Source organism: Ambystoma mexicanum, chromosome 2q (genome assembly GCF_040938575.1).
Source record: "Ambystoma mexicanum isolate Mex_15411 chromosome 2q, UKY_AmexF1_1, whole genome shotgun sequence".
In the NCBI taxonomy this organism is placed as follows: Eukaryota; Metazoa; Chordata; class Amphibia; order Caudata; family Ambystomatidae; genus Ambystoma; species Ambystoma mexicanum.
In genome coordinates this window covers 973,378,651-973,398,648 of record NC_090924.1, presented here as the reverse complement: position 1 = coordinate 973,398,648, position 19,998 = coordinate 973,378,651, and positions in this window count along the sequence as shown.

Here is a 19,998-nt window from a genome sequence, read left to right as displayed (position 1 = left end):
TTGGATGGATAACTCTCCACTTTTCTCTGTACCATTAGAAGAAAAATCTTCTTCAAGGATAAAGATAGTCCCTTGGAAACAGAAGACACAGGACTGAGACCAAGAAGTGACTTCTACCCAAGAGACAGTGACATCCCTTCCACTTTCCTTGCATTTGAAAAATGCCTCAAACAAGAAATCAATAAACTCAAGTCTGCACAAAAGCATCAGAGAAATAACTTAACGATTGGAGAACATAAAGCCCTTAAAACCCTGTCCAACAACTCCGACATCGTGATCAAAATGGCAGATAAAGGAGGAGGCATTGTTATACAAAGCAGAGAACAATACACGCTGATGGTCATGACTTTATTGAATGAAGGTAACAACTTTAAAAAACTTAAGAAAGATCCCACTAACATGTTGAAATCTAGAATACAAGAAATGACAAAGTTTGCAGCAGAAAGAAACTGGATTACAGACAAAGAGGAGGCTTTCCTCAACACGACTGAGGGAAGGGTACTGGCGTTCTACGCCCTACCCAAAATTCACAAAAACAGGACCACTCCACCAGGCAGACCCATTGTCTCAGGATGCGGCTCCATACTTGAACCTCTGTGCAAATTTATCGATTTTTTCCTAAAACCACTGTGCCAGAACACGCCCACATATCTCAAGGACACTATGATGACCATTACCATTTTTGAAAACCAACCCTTTGACCCTACAAATGAAGAACTAGTAACTATGGATATCAAGAGCCTGTACACCATCATCCCCCAGCAACAAGCAGTCGAATGTATAAAACAACACCTAGCCCTGCACATGACACAGAGGAGAGTCCTGGCCAACTTTATTTATGAACTTCTTGACTTTGCACTTACCAATAATTACTTCTCATTCAATGACATTTTTTACCAACAGACTTGCGGAACTGCTATGGGCGCGGCTTTCGCACCCAGTCTGGCCATAATTTTTATGGCCGAATACGAGAAAACCTTTATACTTAGTGACACTAACCCATTCCACAACAACATCCCCCTCTTGTATTGATATATCGATAATGTCATCTTTATATGGCATGGCAACAAACAAGAATTGAACAATTTTCTTTACTGGATCAACAACCTAACACAAGAAATTCAATTTACAATGAGGCACAACAATGAGAAAATCAACTTCCTAGACCTCAACATACTGGCCTTGGACGGTAAACTAACATGCTCTATTTTCAAAAAGGAAACAGACCGCAACACCACATTGCACTATAGGAGCAATCATCCTAAAAGCCTCTGGGACAATTTGCCCTATGGACAACTGCTTAGAATCAGACGCAATTGCACGGACACTAAGGACTTCAAATTACATGCATCTGAACTCCAACACAAACTTGAAGACAGAGGCTACCCTAAAAAATTACTGAAAGATACCAAAAATATAGCACTCTACACACCCAGAGAAGCCTTATTGGTCAGCAAGGCCTGCAACCATCACACTGAAGATCCCATGGCGTGTGTTACCACCTTTAACGCAGACACATCCAAACTCAGAGGCATCATCAAAAAACTTTGGCCCATAGTCCAGTTGAGCCTGCCAGAAGAGCCTTTACCAAGAATGGCCCTCAAGAGATCAAAAAATCTCAAAGATCTCCTAACACATGCCAGAAATAAACGCAAGGACTCAAGATCTACTCTGTGGAATATGCGGGAGATCCGCGGGCACCATCCTTGCGGCAGTTGCTCGGCTTGCAGCCAAACCAAAAAACTACGATCTTTCCCGACATATGGTAAAGAATGGGAAATTCGTCACTTTTCCAACTGCAAGACATTGAATGTCATTTATCTCATTGAATGCCCCTGTCACCTAAGATACATAGGCCAAACATCTAGGCCAGTGAACAAAAGAATAGGGGAACATAAGTCAAGAATAAGATGCAAAACACACAATGCACCACTGGTCTCACACTTTCTAGAATTCCAACATAATTGTGACTCCTTCAAATGGTGGGTAGTGGACAAAGTGGTGGACTGTTCAAACACCACCAATGCTCTGAATGTTAAAGAAGCCTGGTGGATATTTAAGTTACAGACCATCTCCCAGGGCCTTAATGAACTTGCACCGATTGAATATCTGTAATCAGCCATATTCCATGTCTCCAGTTATTCATCTCCGGTCCCAACCCCTACTATACAGCTCTTCTGCAGGCCCGATCCCTGCTGCCCTCTGGGGCACCTAGGCCTTGCCCCCTGGTCATCCCAGGGTTCCCTTGGCACTAGGCCGCCCTTCCAGCCATTCAGCCGCTCCCTTCACGGATGCCACGCCCTTGCACCGAGTCCTAGGGACACTGATTCCTGATTTCACTCCCACTTGCCTGCCCACAGCAGCCAGACAAGGTAGCTGCAGCGACCTCTAGCACAGCACACCCAACTGCCACGCTATGTTTTGTATTCCACGTCATTTTCAGCATTTGACGTTGTGTATTAAGGCTCTACCACCTGATCTTTAGTCTCCTATTCACTGTTTCACGGACAACACCAGCATTCAACGCACTTATCCGCGTCCTCGTCACCTAGGTGATTGGATGCCTTCGTCCGAGCGCATGCGCACCACACGACTTGCCGCATTGACCTGCGTCCATGTTTCCCTGGAGACTCGATGCCCACATTTGAGCGCATGCGCGTGACCAAGCGACCAAGCCACCAATCCTGCACGCATGCGCTCTTCAAATTACCGTCACAGCTCCTTCTCACTTGTACGTGAGCCCGACTACAGTGCGGACACTTCGCACACGACTTGATCCGTGCCTCCAGGTGATCCCATCCCAACCAGAGATTAAACGACCCTCCCCCCATTCCCCTTAACTCATACAGCAAGGATCCCCCCTTGCCAGCCAGCAACTGGATGACTCGGCTTCTGTTTCTGTTTTTGTCTCCTCCCCCTGCCCCGCAGCCTCGTTCTTCAAGCTACTTCACCTCTTCCACAGGAACTGATTTCCTGTTACTGAGCCTCTCAGCACACCACGGGACCCCTGCAGTACCTCGCCCTGTATTGCCCTAACCACCAGGTACCCTGAGCTAGTCTCAAGTCTTATTTAGCCACAATGAGGCCCCCCAGTCACATGTGATAAAACCTGTTTCATGTGCTTTTTCAGATCGCTCTTCAGTGATTGTCCAGCGTCCTAAACTCACGTTCTGTGAAACTGCAACTATCAGCTCACACACCTAAACCTCTGAATGCAAGGTTAGTCCTGGGGATTGGAGGGTTTTTCCCAGAGTGTAGCCCCTCACGGGTTATTTTTGTTTTTATATTTACGTACATGGTCCACTTTCTGGAACATCCAACAACATCTTGAATATTGTATTTTAATCCTAGGGAGACCTGCTTATCCTGGCCCCAGAAGAAGGCTGCCACCCTCTTTCAGCCGAAACGTCCCAAGTCATTGTGTCTTGTTCCTAAATCATAAAGACATATGACCTGCATCATCATTACCACCTTAATGTTGGCGTCGCCTCGTAGCAGACCCTACTTTTAGGTTTCTTGAAGCAAACAAATACAGTATTGTGCAAATTGTTGATTGTAACTGTGATTAGACATCAATATGTGGACAAATATGAAGTAATATTTTGTATCATAAGAACACAGGCAATAAGACACAGTACTAGTATAAGTGTGTGGAGGTAACACACTATACTAATTTCCTAAATGTGCCTCTCTTTGAAATGTTGACACAGTGTTTATATGTCACTTTAGAATTCTGCACTGTTAGGATGACAACAGGCTTAATCTAGTGACTTCCTATCACCAGGGAATATGTTATGTTGTACATATATGTATCAAATATAGTTTCTTGACAAAATCCACCAAGCTGGTGACAAGGTGTATTGTTTATTGTTTATTGTTCATTGCTTATTCTTTTCATGTGTAAGCCTTTCAGCTACCATAACTGAACTATCCAAGCTGCTGTATGCGACCTAAGTAAATAAAGGTCTCTCTAACTGGTTTACCAGTTTTTCCAGAATCTGGATTTGTACTTTTTCCTCCCATGATGCATATTTATGAAGATGTATTTAACATAATGTGGAGCTGTGTTAGAATTGTTACTATGGCAAATCACTGTAGTTCAAATATTTGAGGTCAGGACCAACTCCCTGTACTAAAAAAAACTAGGTATCCTGAAGCAATACCTATGAGGACTGTTGTGGCTCAGGCTGTGGCTAAGGCCCTACTTGGTATTTTTGCCAGAATAGGTTTTCCTAAGGAGGTGATATCTGACAGGGGATAACATTTTATGTCCCACTACATGCAAGCCATGAGGAAAACCTGTGGAGTCACCTACAAGTTCTCAACTGCCTACCATCTCCAAACCAATGGATTGGTGGAGAGGTTTAACATAACTATGAAGAGCATGATAGGTGCTTTAGAAGAACCCCTTAAAATAAAGTGGGACCTTCTACTTCTATGCCTTCTCTTTGCATATAGAGAAGTCCCTCAGGAGGGAGTAGGTTAGCGTCCCTTCGAACTTCTCTATGACCATCCAGTCAGAGGTCCATTGGCCCTGATTAAGGTGGGGTTGGAGAGTGCTCCTTCCCCCAAGCCAGTCAGAGGGACTGACTATGTGATAGGTCTCCGGAGGAGAATGTCACACATGATGCCAGAGGCAAGTGATAACTTGAAGACTAGTCAGGCTCTGGTCAAGCATTGGCATGACCAGAGGGCTAACATGGTTGGGTTTACTCAAGACCAGCTTCTTCTTGTTATGGTCCCCACAAGGCAGAGAGCCTTACAGGACAAATGGATAGGACCCTTCAAAGATGTGGGTAAACTTGGAGAGGTGAACTATCTGGTGGACCCCCTATTTTTTTTACCTGAACCCTTGAGTCAGTGTTTGCTTGAGTCACAGTAATTGTGGTCCCTTTGTGTAATCTCTGCAACTGCTCATATACTCTTGAGATAAGCCTGGCTGCTCCGCTACTGCTACCACTTTAACATAGTAGTACAGGCTTGTACCAAAGGTGAACTTGTATTACCACTTGTAGTCTTAATTGTGTGTAGTGGTCCCTAAGGGCACTGCACAGAATTCTGCCTAACAGTCTCCGCTACGGATTTGGACCAGGTTATAAGCTCCTCTATGGTCCAGTTTGCTGAACAACAATGAAGAGCCAAGCTGATCCAGTAAAACCGATATCAGCGGAATGGGATACTGGTTCCGAACGGTTATGGCATTGAGAGCTCTGTAATCAATATGGGGGCAGGGGTCTCCCTCCTTCTTGGGGACAAAAAACAGGGGATAAGCCGCAGGAAAACTTGATGGACGTATGAACCCAGAATTTAGGGCCTTGTCTATGTACTCCTTAAGAATGAGGTCCTCCTTTTGTGTTACGGAATACATCCTCCTTGATGGGATCTTAGCTCTTGGGACAGGATCAATGGGGCAGTCATATGATCTGTGAGGAGGTAAGACCACAGCACCTGCTTCATCAAAGACATTGAGGTACTCAAGGTATTCCTTGGGTAGTATTCCGGTGACCACTGCCCCAATAGTAGGAGCGACTTCCAGTAAATTACAACAAGGACTCTTGATCTGCGCGTTAGAACCCCAACAGTTCTTTTCACAGTAATCTGAAAAGAAATCAATGCTTCCTGTGTGCCAATCAATCACAGGATTATGCACCCTAAGCCATGGTATACCGAGTATCATCTTATACTGGGGAGCCGAAAAGAGATCAAAAGAAATCACCTCAATATGTCCCTGCGTGATTTCCATGAATAAATCGCAGTTTGTTCGGCCACCCGACAACAAGGTGGTACCATCCACAGCATTGATGACCATCAGATTTCCTTTGGCGTACTGACTATCAATATATTTCCCCGGAGCGCCGGAATCCAGCACTGCAGTAGCCAAAGAGTGACTACTTGGCATGTTAAGAAAACCTACTTCGATAGTAAATGGTATAACAGTTTGAGAGTCCACTGTTGGAGAACAGCCGGGCAATTGGACTCCCTTCATTGCCGAGCTTTCAAGTTTTCCTGCTTCTTTGTAGGTTTCTTGGTGCATAACTCAAAAAATGTTCAGAGGAACCGTAGTAGAATCAAAGATTGTTTTGCTTCCGATGTTCCCTTTCTTCAGGAAAGAATGAACCACTTGTGGTGGCCCCTAACTGCATAGGTTTGGGTATTCCTGCAGCTAGGGATGCTGCCAAGGGAGCAACAAGAGGAAAGCCCTTTTTTTCACCTTGCCTTGCTGCTTTTCGGGCATCTATTTGCAGTACCAGATCCAGTAACTGCGGAAATGTAACTGGAACAACAGGAACCATAGGAAGGGTGTCTTTAAGAGAGTCAGACAAGCCTTTGTAGAACAATGAGGCCTTTTTGTCATCCGGCCACCCTGTTTCGGCAGCTAATTGGTTGAACTTAGCTAAATAGGTCAGGAGTGTTAGATTAAACACCTTGTTGTAGACTCAACAGTTCCAATTCCATAGTCTGTGCCTTATAGAGGGTGTCAAATACCTTGCTCATGGCATCAATTAGGGCATCGCAGTTGAACAATAGCTGGCTACCTTCTTCTAACAAAGGGTTAGCACAAGCTGCCGCAGTACCCCCCAAGCGGGATAATAGAAAGGCGGCCTTAGTAGTAGAGTCAGGAAAGGAACCAGGTCGGCACACGAAATGCAACAGACACTGGTTCAAGAAAGTCTTGCAGTGTTTTGGATCTCCATGCAATCTCTCTGGAGGTGCCAAAGGAAACTGTAATGTAACATATATAGGCCCAGTATCTGATCTTGATGGCTCCATACCAGAACCAGAGGCATATGTGATATTACAAGGACAGTGTACTTGTAAATGGTCAGGAGACCCCTGTCATTAGAGACACTGGGGCCAACATTACAGTGGTGGATGAATCTTTTTTCAAACCTGAGGATGTTGCTAAGGCAACCAAAGGCTTCACTAAGCTTGCTGTAGGCTCTGTCTAAATTCTTCCTAGACTTCCAGCTCTCATCCAACATGACTGTCAAGATACTTGTTAGTGTACAATGTGAAGTGCCTTGGAGAGTCCTGTTGGGGAATGACTTAAAAACTCCTAGAGTTGTATCAAGCACCCCCAGGCCTCCCAACAAAAGGAATCAGGAGCAGACAAGGAATGCCAGAGAGAGTACTTTAACTGACTCTCTAGTGGATGTTACAGAAGAATCTATAACACCCAGTCCACAGGAATTACTAACTGCTATTACTAAGAAGAATGAGACGAAGGGGAAACCTAACATCTCAAAGAAAAAGCCAGGAAATGCTCCTGTGCTACCAACAAGGACATCCCTGAGAGGACTGTCCAAAGTCACACCTGCTGAGGCTGAGTGTGAGGAACAACCAGGAAAGGTTGAATCAGCTGCTGAAGATTCAGAGCTGGAAGACGACCTTAGCCTTGTTGGAGATCTGGATCCTAACAACCATCCTGAGCTGCAGTCTTTACTGGCACAAGGTGGCCCATGTAGGGTAGACTTCAGCAGAGGTCAAAGAGAGTACCCTACTCTTGAAGGTCTTCACCAACAGGCAGCTTCCCAGCTGGGCGGGCAAGAGCCAGGGAAGCATAGGATGTACTGGGAAGATGGCCTCTTCTACAGTGAACCAACTGAGTCTACCTCGGGGGACTACAGAAGACTTGTAGTGCCTCTAGAGACAAGACACCACTTCCTTCAGTTAGCACACAAGATTCCTTTGGCTGGTCATTTGAGTTTCACGAAGACCAAGGAAAGGCTTTCTCTGTATTTCTACTGGCCTAAGTTGGGGTCTGATGTAGATAAATTCTGTAGGAGCTGTCATACTTGTCAGATATCTAGCAAGCGTGGAGCCAATAATGTGGCACCTTTAGTGCCTCTCCCAGTGGTGGGAGTCCCTTTTGAGAGGGTAGAATCAGCATTGTTGGTCCCTTAGACGCTCCAACCCCTTCAGGCAATCGATTTATATTGGTTGTAGTAGACCATGCTACTAGGTATCCAAACGCTTTACCTATGAGGACTGTTACAGCTCAGGCTGTTGCTAAGGTCCTACTTGGTATTTTTACCAGGGTAGGTTTTCCTAAGGAAGTCATCTCCGACACAGGATCAAATGTTATGTCCCACTACATGCAGGCCATGTGGAAAAACTGTGGAGTGACTTACAAATTCTCAACTGCCTACCATCCCCAGACGAATGGGTTGATAGAGAGGTTTAACCATACAATGAAGAGCATGATGCATGCCTTAGAGGAATCCCTCAGGAGGGAGTTGGATTTAGCCCCGTTGAGCTTCTCTATGGTCATCCAGTAATAGGAATATGACTTATTTGCGTATTTATAATGTGCTTAATATCCAAAGGTTTCTAAGCGCGGACCCAGGGATCGAACCTGTGTTAGTTTGTGTAACCTTGTTTTCAAGGGGAGCACGTTGCCGCAGAGCTATCCTCCCGAGTATGTCATCTCTGATGCATACTGCGCCCAGTTATGATCATGTGGGGTACTATTTATCGAGGAGGAAGCCAATATTTCATTGCAAGCATAATATAGACTGATGTCGTATGTCACAGACTGTATAGTTTCTGAAGGGCAACATTGACTTACCGAGGTGAAATAATAACTCTATGTTCTCAGACCTAATGCCTATGTTTAAGTTAAAATATCTCAGTGTCTTTCCCTGGCAGATAGCTCTAAAATCAAGAGGCATCTAAAAATATATGCTCAAAGTAACCCTGACTCCCTCTACCCAGTTGTAGCCGCTCTCTTTCTTTTGAATAAAAAGCTACAGATTTTTCAGTGGTGTCTTCAAAAAAAACTTCTGATCCACTGTTTTCACATAATTAAGCGTACACCTTTTTGTAACGTATCTCGCAGTTTATGCTGCAGAATATTATGTTTTTTCATAGTTTTGGAAAGTAAACATATGTTTCTTATGGGACACCTTCAACCCTCTCTACACTCAGGGCCATCTTAACAGTTTTTGGGGCCCGGGGCACAGAAATCCTTGCCTTCCCCCTTGAAACCCATCCCCATCCCATCCCCTCCTCCCACCCCCCTGATATCCATGCAACTGCCCCCCAAACCCATGCCCATCCAATCAGCACAATAAAGGAATTGCATACCTCAAGTCAATTTCAACATATGCTCGTCTAGACTTTAAATGGATTATCTAGTTGTTAATAAAATATAAACATTACACATCTCTGTGACCTGTTTTCCCAATAGGGTGCTATATTGTAGACATTTTCTCTTTGTTTTTCGCATAATATATACAATTCTGAAGAAAATAAAGGAACATTAATTTTAAGAAAGTTTTTATTTCATAAAATGTTTACCTAACAGTTCAAAATCACAATTTCTTCCTGTATGAATGTTTCCAAAGTGCATGCCCTTGGTAAAATGACTAGGCAGCAGAGAAAACAAAAAAGGCATGCAACAAACATCAAAGTTCAGTGCATGCCCACAGAGCAGACACAGTCAAGCAAGCATAGAAGGAATGAAATGAGAAGGAGCAGGGCCATGAGCAGGCTGTTTCTCGCTGCTCCTCATTGGTCAGGGGTGTGCCGGCAAAACTTGTTTTTGTTTATGTCGCCGGTGCCATACTGGGAGGACGGAGATGGAGCACAGCACCTGGGTGAAGGAACCGGAGCGCTGATACCTGACGGGACCACTGCCGCTGTCAGTCGGCCTGCGGCGGGCTACTGGAGCTGAGCAGGGGAGGCAGAGAAAAGAAGCCTCCATGTTGGCAGTATTTGGGCAGAGTGATTGTAGCGTTGACGCCCGGTGGGGGAGCTGCTGCTGTTTGTTGGCCCACTCTTCTCTTTCTGTGAACCTAGCAGAGACGAGGTCAGAGTGTTGGACGGATGCTGTGAGCTCCAGCTGTGTGGAGGCTGAGACCGGAGCACAGAGCAGGGAACAGTGAGTCACGCAAGCTGGCAGTGGAGGAAGCTATGATGAGCTGTGTGTGGCCATTTCTGGCCTAAAAAGAGAGCAGGCACACGTTTGCCAGCCTTTTCCATCTGGCAGGGCCATAGGGGATCGACCCATCACTGGAGGGAGAACACTTCTGTACACATACTATTGCAGTACTTGCAACCAATCAGCAGATTCTTGGGCGCAATAAACTAGCCGCCTCTTGCCCTGTCCACTTCTGTACACATACTATTTCAGTACTTGCAATCAGTGAGCAGACTCTTGGGTGCATGGCCAAAGGCCATGCACCCAAGAGTCTAGGGGCTTACCACACACAACACAGCATAATACAACCTATACAAACATCCTAATATCGTCTGTAATCCACTCCCCTTCCCTAATTAAGCCTGCCTGCAGTCACCACATAAACTGCTCGCCTCAGGACTTATACTACCCTAATGAAGGCTGCCTGCAGTCACCACAGAAGGTGCTCGCCTGAGCAGCTACCCGCGAACTGCCGCAGTATTCATGGACACTGCGCACGCCCACCGTCTTCTTCGACCAAAACAAATACATAATGTGAACCATTTTTCACTCCCCCACCCTTTCCAGCCCCTCTTAACACCACCAGATGCCTCAAAGCTTGTTTTTGAGCCCCTTTGGTGGCCGCACTATCCTCGGATACAACATGGAGGGTGTTTCCAAAAATGATGACGCACATCACGCTTCCCTCCAGCCAATCAGTCGGCGCGTTGTTTGCTCGAGGACATCATGCTGCCCTCAGGGCAAATAAGAGTTCTGGCCATGGAGCAAACAGGGAAATGGGACCACGTAGCAGAGCTAGATATCACTATTTTTTTGGGACCTACATTTGACCTGTTTTTAAAAAAACCTACTGGATGGATTCTCACCAAATTTAGTGAAAATCAGTCCAGCGGTTTGGGCTGTACGCGTGCGCAAAGATTTTCTCCATTCAGTCTACGGAAAAAGATTGTTTTGGTGGACCCCCCTATAACTTTGCCCCCCTTGACAAAACATCACAAAACTTGCCCGACAAATTCAGTCTGGGCCATATACTTTTGTTGCAAAGTTTTTGTGAGGATTCGTCCAGGGGCAGCAAAGTTATAAGCCGCCCAAAAAGTGGTCTTCCTATGGGTTTAGCAACTTAACCACAACTATACCTTGTAATATACTTTAATTATACTTTAATAAAACACACCACCTGTAATAGAATAAATAGAAATGCTGTACAAAAATCCACCTTGAGGGAAAAAAAGAGAGCATGTAAGAAGAAACTAGCCCTCATTCCAGCGGTGGTAGGAGATCTACTAGCCACAAAAAAGATATGTCGATGTTAGAAACAGGTGCAATCGCAACCTAACCTGTCTCAAGGGCCGAACCGGACAGAGGGGGCAGTTCAAGGCCAACAGTACCTCGATTCAGTTCTTGGTGGGTGCCGAATGTCGGCAAATGTGGTCTCTCTGTGCAGCAGAAGGGGTGCTCCCAATGATGGTGGTCAGAGCGGTCTCAGGATTGCTTCACAGTTGAGTCAGGCCGAGTTGGGTTTTAGCCTCTGGGAGGGGTTGATGAGTGGTACTCGAGTGGTTCGAGTCAGCGGCCATTCAAGGGCTAGCTGGGCTGAGTCATGGTTGTAACCCCTGGTCATATCCAGCGTGTGCCTCACCAGTGATGCGGTTTTGGTCCCAATGTCGAGCAGTCGATTTGGGCATAGCAGGTTACAGGCTTAGACAGAGCACGAGGCAGTGTCAAGCTGATTCAAAATGATTCAAAATGCAAGCAATAGTTTGCCTTTGTGGAGCACCGGCACCTTCCCTCTCATTTACAGTGAAATTTCGGTAGAACAGAGAGCGCTGTCTGGATTGACCCTCCAACTGCTGTGAAGCCCGCTCAGGGGGACTCCAGGACAGGATGGTTCTGTTCAGGGTCTGCTCTCCCAGCTTCCGGAGATTCTGACAGAGTGGTAGAACCTGGTCCACCACAAAGGTCACTCCCGATGTGCCCTGGGAATGGGTGGTGGCAGACATTCCTTCTGCCTTGGATGGTGCCTTGTTCGCCTCAATCCGAGGGCTTTGAAAAGCACAACCTTTCCAAAGGAAGTCCAGTGAGTTCTTCTCAGGCGAATCTTCATATCTTTATAGGATCCAAGAAACTTTAAAGAAGGGATGGGAAACCAAAAATGTCCTCAGGCGATTTGACTGAAGCTAGCCAGACTTATTGGTTCAATCCCTATTGTTGACCATAGTGGCAATGCCCTTCCGATGTCAAACCCAAGGTGCTCAAGAGGATGTGGAGGGAACAGGAAAGAGAAAGTGTGACAGATAGAAACAAGATGGTGGAAGTCTCCTTCCATTGACCAGGGCCTCCTGCCTACACTAATCCTGTCCCCTTCCATTCCCACTGAAAACAAAGGCCCTTAGGAATGCAGCAGCCTGGTGTGAGGCTACTCATTTTGAATGGGTGTGCTACTTTGATCCTGGGTCCAGGACAGTTGCCTGGGTGTTGAATGCCCTCAAAAAGAGATCCGGGTTCCAGTCTTGCCATTTGGCAGTCTCCACCCGACCTGCCAGAATACACATTACCTTTCACAGCAGAGCTGACTCACAAGAGCTTGCACTTGTGCAATATCAATTAGGATGTGTTGGCCATGATCATAAGTAGTACCATGCACCATGCCGCTAGTCAGGGATAGTTTATTTTAGAGTTTACCCTGCTACCAGCATGAGTTACTCATGATCAGTTTTAGTACAGCAGGCAGGAGTATATCTTAAATGCCGCCCCTGCATGGCAGAAACTTGGCTGTGGCTGTGGCTGTTAAGTGGGCATCTTCTGACCTTTGAATCTGCTCTATGCCACAAGCCCAGCAAGTGCTGCGGAACAGGTTACTGATGCAGCAGGGCACAAGTACACTATAGTTTTGGCATGGAGTTGACAAAAAGAGGAATCTGGTTGGCAGATTACCCTTTTTTAGATGGAATTTCCCGCATCATTTTATGTATTAACAATAATAAAAAAAGCCAGGGCTTTGCATCCTTGCCAATGGCAATTCTTCACACTGTGTACATTCTCCCCACTGTGCCGCATCGCCGTTAAGTCAAGCTGAAGGGGTCCCGGAAGCGCTCCTCTAATTGCAGGTTACAATTTGATCTTCCGTATTAGGCCTTTCTTGTTCAATGCAGTACTCCCTTTGGACTCATTTGTGGTATAATTGTCTTTCCATTCTTGTACAGCTGCAGTCATATTCTTTTTGGGTCAGATTCCAGCTCATTGGCCCTCCTCTCTCATCGTGTATGTGTTTGGCTACCATATGAGGTCAGTTCTGCTTACTACAATTAGCATGCCTTCGTCTTCATGCTTTGCTCAGTGCCTTTTGGCCACATCACCCTTTTTTGCTGTTTGTGGCCTTCCATGGTGTCTCTTAGTAATCTTTTTAATCTTTTTGACTCTTTGGTCTCTTCATGGTGTTCCCAATTCTTGCCTGTTTGCAAACTCCACAGGGTCGACTTCTCTGCCTCTGGGTTTTCCAAATAAAACTCTGCCACTGGGGGCGTTTTTCAACTTTGATTGATTTCCCCAGCACAAAAAAATGTCTTTTTGTTTTTAACTTTTTTGGTCTGTAACAGGTGGCACATGGTGCTTACATAATATATTTTTAATTGTTGGGTTTAGTCTACGAGATAGGGCACTGCCACATATTTATGCAGTAATGCTCTTCTCTTGCAGCCTTGCACCTTGTATCTCCTGATGAAGACATCGCACAACATACATTTTACGTCGAAACCGGATGAGTTTACTTTCCAGGGATGTGATCTATACAACATCCCTTGTGATATACTGTTTTAATTATTTCTATTGTTGTATGTTAATTAACTTCTAAACATTGAAATAACTAGACGGGATATGGGGAATGTGTATCACACTCCCGATTGTTAATCAATTTTGTCATTTTTAGCTATTGTTGGTTGGTTGAATGTCACTATGTATGATGTATGGTCTGAATGCTGCACTATAAGTGGTTGTGATGATGGACTCATTTTAGCCATGTGTTATGTTTACCCATGTTGTCGTGTTATGTGATATAACGATAGTTTCTAAAGTAATGTGTCATTAATTGACTCTTTTGAATATTTTCTGTATCATGACAAATAAAATTTGATACTCTTTTGTAAGCAACTCAGTTTTGCTATCTGGGCATTTTTTCGGATTTGTACTTTACAATAATACTCTGGCCCAGTGTACAGAGTCTTCCTGCCTCTTTCTGTTTTTGTAGTACATTCTAAAATGTGACATACATCATACTCGGGAATTGATTAAAAAGTAATATGAAAGATAAGTCTCAAAGAAAGCACAAATCACAGTAAATAAGAGGTGAAGAAGGCTATTATAAGAGGGCTTTGAGAAACACTAACGTCACTTCCCATTGCACATTTTGCATAAACCAGTAGATGGGTGAGACTAAGAAATGTAGCAGCTATCATTTATCTTGAAATGCTGTTCTTGCTATTAAGATATTTGTGTGAGGAAAAACACGCACCACCACTAACTAGACCAGTAACATAATGATGCTATTTTACTTTACATAACTAGTTCTTTTTACTGCATGTATGCTGTTTAGTATGTTGTTTAACAGCACAGTAAGTGTTCCTAACAACAGCATGCATGTACACAAATATGAACCCAAGCACATTAACACAGATTTCCACAAGTGCTTAACTCACTGAGTTATTTTCTTCATCAAGGTAGAACTCAAATTGGGTAAAGTGCAAGCACACCAGGCACCTCAGAAAGATTGGACTAAAATGAATACTTAGTAAATGTGTTGGTGCACAGATTGATACATTGCAACTGTAATGGTTGAATTGGATTAATTGATTTATCAATTCCAATTTGTATAGATATATAACAGATAAATAACTGGCTAATGGTGAGCCTTAACAACTAAAATTGGGACAACTATGTATGTATCCAACCCAAATGATGTTGGATACTAGCAACGGGTGATCCTAATTATCTCAATCAAGCATGTGTGCCCAGCCGACACATGTTTCGAGAATCCACACAGGACTGTGCTTGTTAATGAAACATTAATACAGTTTATGCTAGTTCTGTCGATGAAAGGAAACACCAGATGGAGCCGGTATTAGTAGAGTAGGATTTCCCGTGCTAATCACATGGACACAATTTCTCTAACTAATCAAGCCAACTCGTGAGACCTCTACTAAAGAGTGTAGAGCTGCTGCCAGTGTAGCTGCATTGGATGGTCATCTCCAGGCCTCAATTCTACGCGCCTGCATAAAGGCTTGTGCTGATGACACAGCGATGGCTAGGTTCAACATACTTACCTAAACTTGGAAGCAGCGGATTATATATACAAGCATACTGCATTTGTTCTCCTGATGAAAACGTTGACTAAATCAGCTCTTTACGTCAAAACCGGTTGAGAAACCTAAAAGGGGATGTGATCTCTTTGAATTTTTGTGTTTAGATCCACCCCTGCAATGGATCATATGTAGTCATTCTATTGCGTTTTCTAATACACAACCAATAAGGTTGTTCGTGGTGACAAATTGTATGTCCCACCATTTAATATTTTACTGTATAGGTATGCATTTTATTATTTGTAGGATGTATGATTGACACTGAGTGTGGATTAAGGTATGAATGTCTAACTGTGAATGAAAACTATTGGTCTGGCTTTTACAGCTTTTTAGGTCGTTCCATGCTTCGCTGCTCTGCAATATAACTATGAAGTGTATATTAATATGTGATTAATTCGCTCTTTGAAATTTTGTATCATGTCAAATACATTTTGATACTACATTTGTAAAATAAGCACGTCCTTTGGAAATTTTTTCAGCATTCCTTTCCACATTAATACATGAAGCCATAATCATGAGGGTAAATTGAAATCACATTTGACACATCAAACCATGTAACAATTGGCAACAAGGACCAAAACAGGACAAGAACATGGAAAGAGATAGAGAACAGCAAGATATGCAATTAGTTACAATATGATAATACGCAAATTATTATATCATTGAGCTGTTGTACCTGGATGCGATGGATTGATTATTTCCATGGTACAAAGCGTGCTGTTGACAATTGAAATAGTTGATACCTGAGTGTTAATCAAGGGGTTGCAGTTGAACCGTAGGTGTCATGAATCCCACATGCAGTTAAGCTGGGGGCCATGGAATAGGACCTGCAATTGCACAGTGCAGTACCGAAACCTGATTCAAGGGCAAGGGAACCATTATCCAGAGTAAAGTGAGGCGCAGGCCCTATATACCGTCCATATTTGATTTGTGCATGTTAATTGCAGGGTTGGTTAGTAAAGTGGTTTATATAGGGATAGGTGTTCATTATCAACTGCCCCATACCTGAAGTAGTGGGGCTTTCCAAAGCTGTATGTGTGGAATGCACTCTGCTAACATTGCCAAAAACAAGGCTCTGTGTAGTGAGCGCCTCAAAATGAATAGGGAAATTTATATTCACTAAGAGAGATTAGTGCAGGTTGTGCAATCGGCCTGGGAGATTAAGCCTATTGGGCATCCTGAGAGAAAGATGCTACCTTGGTCACTAGCCTGTTGGAATTAAAAGCACATGCATTGATATGTATGCTTCTGAAAAAGATAAATTAGAACATTTTCATTTTTGAAATTGTATTTATTCATGAAGAAGAAACTGTTTACCTTGTTGTGATTGTGGGGACTGGCCGGTAAACTTGCCCACGTTTAATGCTAGGCGATCGATTTGTCGAACCCCATGAGTACAGTGTGATTGTCACTTCAGTCTGCTTTAGAAAAAAATAGTATCCTAATGAGATATACTGCATTATGTAGATGTTAAGACTCAGATAGCATGTAGTAGGGTGCAGGTACTTTGGCAAGGACGCAGTCTGATAGGTGGAACTCAAACTTATCTTAATTTCAACGTTGAATTTCATTTTATTAATATATTCCCCAAAGAAGGATGGAATTGGCATGAAGGTTGTGCTGTAGTGAATGCACAAACTGGGCATTTAGAGGTTCTGCTGATCTGATTTGAACTTAGATGCAATGCTTCATCAGCACACTATGCATTATCATGATGTGTTAATTCTTTTAAAAAAGTGTAACAACTTCTTTGCTGGATAGCCAGGTGGAGCCCATCCCACAGTGCAACATCGCAGTGTCTGCAGACAAATAGAACACACTTTTCATGCCTGTTATCAATCACTTTTGTTGTCAGCCATCACCTTAGCTAGGTGCTGATTGTGATTTACACGTTTTTAATGGCTAGGGTGTGGATGCCAGCCCTGCACCAAAGATGAACTGTAACAGGTGTGATGCAAAGCAAACTCTCACAGAAAAGTAAAGCATGTCAGTGTTTTTTGTTTTTCAAAATGATTGCCAACATTGAGAGGCACACTCTAAGTAGAGATTGCAACAGTGTCTGTGTTTTCTCATTTGTACAGCTCCTCCTACAACAGTTTGACGCGCTCATTATACCAGAGAAAATATTCACAACAAAAGCCTTTACACACCGAAACATATTTATTGTGCATTGGGTCAAGATCATTTCCATTACTATTTATCTTTTATTTTTTTATTGTGTATAACTTTATTCAACAGTTTTTACAAAAGGAGACCTTTCCTCGTGAGCTTTGTTTTGATTCTTTTAAGTTGGCTTGCAAGGGTTAAATCCTTTGGTGTTGGCCTTTCTAGGGGAGAGAGTCCAAATCGAGGCTTTGCAAAAAGTTTCCTATTGCAAAGACCGGTTTTCGATTTAACCCATTCATCAGAAACGCCCACCAATAATCTTCATCCAACCTAGAAAATTGTGAGTATAGGTGGCTAAAATGGATTTCTCTGTTAGAGACTAGAGCTCAGCAATTGAGGGTAAGGTGCTTCAGGCTTTCAATTGTATTAGACTACAAGCAAAAGTGACAAGAATATACAACCGTTTTCCTTTGAATTCCAAGTATTTCATTTATTTTCAAGATGTTTAGTCTTGCTCTCAAGAAAGTTGAATGGATTTTCTTGTTTTGAAATTTCAGTAGATAGTTGATAGGCTCGTTTTTTCTTTTTGCGCAAAAGGAGGCAGGTGAGCTGTGGATTTATAGCTCAACGCTTTTGTCTGCCTATCACACCATTCTGTTTCTTTGAATGTTTTTGTGGTTTTGGTTGGGTTAGTCAAAAGTTCATCTTCGGTACTTCCTATCTCTTCCAAGATTGTCTGGTTTTTACTGATCCACGCTTGAAGCATTTTGTTAGTGCCTTTCTTCATTTCCTCATGAATGAGTGTGTAGAATTTTTCTTTGGATGATATTGTTTTCCTGTACAGCATCAGACTGTTGAGAGACACTGTTCCTTTGAGCGAGATGAGACTGAGCTCTCTTTTTATCAAAGCCATCGGAGTGGAGGCTGGAAGGCGGAGCTATTCTTCCAGAGAAAACCTTCAAGTTTTAGTCAGATAGTTTCAGGGATCAATGGCATGGCTTCCGCTCCATAAGTGAGGGCTGGAACCACCTTCGCCTTATAGAAGGTGATTGCAGCTTTGAGCGAGAAACAACCACATTTTTTGTCCATCAGAATAATTTGATTGGTCAAGGTTTTGTTTTTGCGGGCCAAGGTTTCTTGCATTGGTAGTTCTCTGTTTTTGTTGCTGAAGGTGATTCCCAGATATCTGAAAGTTTCAACTTCTTCCAGCCATTCTCCAGTGAGACACCATGCACCGTGGACTTTCTGTTTAGATGATTTATCCAATCCCATCACTTTGGTCTTCACCGTGTTGCTTTCTAGGTCGTTGGTTTTGAGATATTCGTGCAGGTTGTCCAATTTTCTCTGTAGCTCATTCATAGTTTGATCGATTAAAATAATGTCATCCGCGTAAAGCAGCCTGCTGACCTTTTTGGTGCCCAAAGTTGGTGTAAAGGCTTTTACATCTTTTTCAGAGTGTTGGTAGTTTCCTGTATAAGCATTATACAGTGCCGGGGCCAATGCGCATCCTTGCTTCACTCCGCGGCTTGTTGAATGATTGTAGAAAGTAGACCTGCGCCGTTGAGTCGAACTCTCATAGAAGTCTGCGAATACAGTTCTTTTATCGGTTCCAGCAGAGAGTGGGGACAGTTTCAGTTAAGAAGTTTTTTCCACAGCTTGTCTCTGTTGACTTTGTTGAAAGCTTTAGACAGGTCGATAAAGGCCAGGAAAGGAGGCGGGGCACCTTCCAATACTCTGGCCTTGAAGATGGTGAGCGTGAATATGTTGGCTGTTGTGCCTAGGTTTTTTGTAAAGCCTGTCTGGAATGGGTCCCAACCTTCAGATGAATATACCCAGGCCTTGAAGCTTTCCCGAAGAAACGATCCAAAGAGCTTCCCGATGCTATCGAGCAGTGCGATGGGGCGATAGTCGTTAGGATCACCTCTTTCACCTGATTTGTATATTGGCACCACATTAGCTGTCTTGCAAGACGAGGGAATTGACTTTGTTGATGAACAGTATTCAAAGATTTCGGTCACTAAGAGAGACCAAGGACCCGGGTTAGACTTTAGGTCCATATTTGAGAGCCCATCTGGGCCGAGGGCATGAGATGGTTTAAGCTTTCTGATTTGACTTTCGATGTTGGTTGTGTTGAGTTCGATGTCCGATTTGCTAGCAACTCCACAAGATGTTGCAGTTGAGTGCAGTGGTAAATAAAAGAGGGCTGAAAAGTGAGTGATACAGGACGCTTCTGGAACACTGGTTGTTAGGTCAACTTGTGTTATGAAGCCTTTGGTTGATATAAGTGACTAAAATGCCTTTGTTTGCTTGCCACTGAGTGTTCTCAGCATTGATTCTGAGTCTTTTTGGTATAGTTGGATTTTATAGCCTTTTAGACAGTTTTTGTATCAATTGATGGCCGTCCGGGCTTCCTCACAAATCATAGTAGAAGAGAATCGAAGGCCTTTCTTTTCGCTCGTCTCATGATGAGTCTCCTTTCTCTGAGGACCAGATTGTTGTTGTGATGAGCCTTAGGCGGTATTCTGACTCTGTCTTTTTGCACTTGGTACGGTAGCAGTAAAGGGCAATAGTCCATGAGGGTTGTAACGTCGCTTTGTTTGTTCAGCTTCTTGGCTTGGC